Source organism: Schistocerca piceifrons, unplaced genomic scaffold, assembly GCF_021461385.2.
Source record: "Schistocerca piceifrons isolate TAMUIC-IGC-003096 unplaced genomic scaffold, iqSchPice1.1 HiC_scaffold_1094, whole genome shotgun sequence".
Lineage (NCBI taxonomy): Eukaryota > Metazoa > Arthropoda > Insecta > Orthoptera > Acrididae > Schistocerca > Schistocerca piceifrons.
This window is the reverse complement of record NW_025726901.1, coordinates 200,001-202,500: the sequence shown is the minus strand read 5'-3', so window position 1 is coordinate 202,500 and position 2,500 is coordinate 200,001.

Below are 2,500 nucleotides of genomic sequence, written 5' to 3'. Positions count from 1 at the left end.
CTTGGGTGCCGAAGCGAACTCTCCCAGCACAGCGCACGCGCCAACACATCCGCACAGCTGCGATACAAACCACCAGCGAGAACCGCTGGGGCGACCGAGCAGCAGACGGCGTCGCGGCGCCGAGCGCCGGGCGGCAGCGCATCCTCAACGCACACAGTCCTCAATCGGACCAGCACACTGAAGATGTCCACCGCGCTTCGCACCGGGCCCGCGAGGACCTACTTTGGCCGCACGGCGCCGCGCGCAGGGTGCGCCGGCGCGCAGCTGCGACGCCTGCCGCGTCCGTCGGCCGGCGCGCCTGCCACTGGCCGCCCCCACCAGCCGGCTGTAGCGCGTGCGCCCACGCACCGCGCGGCCAGCACGCCGGGAGGCGCCCCCTCACCGGCCGGGGACGGTCCCACCCAGCCACCGCCGCGTATCGCTTCACACCCAGATGCCGTTCAGTTTCGTCGGCATGGTGGGTATCGCTGGAACAACCGGTTAGTACCTCAACCTATCGTCGCCATCACCGATTCACCCCTAGCGAGAACAACCGCACCACAACAGGTTACCATTTGTTCATTTGCGTAACTTCACCAGAAAACGCAGGCGTCCATCGCCATTTGCAACTTCCACGATTATTGCATGCCTGTGTCAGGTGTCACGCCACACTACGTCTGCCCACATACACGCAACAAAATGTGCACGCCTAGACAATACGTGGAAGGTGGCCCCCGTACGTATGCGATGTCCATTGCTCGAACGACTGTCAACCGGCCTCTGTAGCATGTCGCAGATATGGAACGCGGTGCACCATGCCATCACGGTGTGTGAGGAGAGACGACTAGGTCCGAATACATCAACAGACAGCTCATGCTGATCGCCATCCACGGCGTCCGTTCCTCCCACACGTCTCTATGGCGTACCACACTGCAATCCAGCTCTCATAGGGAGACGACACGTAGCTGCGTGCACAATATTTGCACTGTATGGTCCGCCGTTTTTGGGCGCAGTCGTTGTACGGTCACACATGTGCCACGATGTATCATTCAGTACATAAGGACGAATGTGCAGTACAGATTGTGGTTTACGCGTACGACATTAGCGGACAGTTGACACAGGCCGCACCACAACGTAGCCTGAGTACGTCGCATGCGGAGGGCATTGAACATGCAAAGTTCTCACCAACCAGCTTGCGAAGGCAGGGGGCAAGGTGGGGACGTGGGGAGGGGCGGCATGTACGTCCTGCTGCCATCCACATTACAGTGTACAGCAGGAGCATGTGGAAAGTGAGCAAGACTTGCAAGGTGTTTAACATGAAGCGATACACAGGGGAGCGGGGAGTGCGAGTAGCGAACTATATTGCGAGGGTTGCGGGTGGGCAACACTACACTAATTGAACGAGTCGTATAACAATTACAGAGCAGGTTTAGGCGACAACGTGGGTTACGTTAGGCGACAACGTGGGTTAGGTTAAGGCACGACGTGGGTTAGGTTAAGGCACGACGTGGGTTAGGTTAAGGCACGACATGGGTTAGGTTAAGGCACGACATGGGTTAGGTTAAGGCACAACATGGGTTAGGTTAAGGCACAACATGGGTTAGGTTAAGGCACAACATGGGTTAGGTTAAGGCACAACATGGGTTAGGTTAAGGCACAACATGGGTTAGGTTAAGGCACAACATGGGTTAGGTTAAGGCACAACATGGGTTAGGTTAAGGCACAACATGGGTTAGGTTAAGGCACAACATGGGTTAGGTTAAGGCACAACATGGGTTAGGTTAAGGCACAACATGGGTTAGGTTAAGGCACAACATAGGTTAGGTTAAGGCACAACATAGGTTAGGTTAAGGCACAACATAGGTTAGGTTAAGGCACAACATGGGTTAGGTTAAGGCACAACATGGGTTAGGTTAAGGCACAACATGGGTTAGGTTAAGGCACAACATGGGTTAGGTTAAGGCACAACATGGGTTAGGTTAAGGCACAACATGGGTTAGGTTAAGGCACAACATGGGTTAGGTTAAGGCACAACATGGGTTAGGTTAAGGCACAACATGGGTTAGGTTAAGGCACAACATGGGTTAGGTTAAGGCACAACATGGGTTAGGTTAAGGCACAACATGGGTTAGGTTAAGGCACAACATGGGTTAGGTTAAGGCACAACATGGGTTAGGTTAAGGCACAACATGGGTTAGGTTAAGGCACAACATGGGTTAGGTTAAGGCACAACATGGGTTAGGTTAAGGCACAACATAGGTTAGGTTAAGGCACAACATAGGTTAGGTTAAGGCACAACATAGGTTAGGTTAAGGCACAACATAGGTTAGGTTAAGGCACAACATAGGTTAGGTTAAGGCACAACATAGGTTAGGTTAAGGCACAACATAGGTTAGGTTAAGGCACAACATAGGTTAGGTTAAGGTACAACATAGGTTAGGTTAAGGTACAACATAGGTTAGGTTAAGGTACAACATAGGTTAGGTTAAGGTACAACATAGGTTAGGTTAGGTTAGGTTAC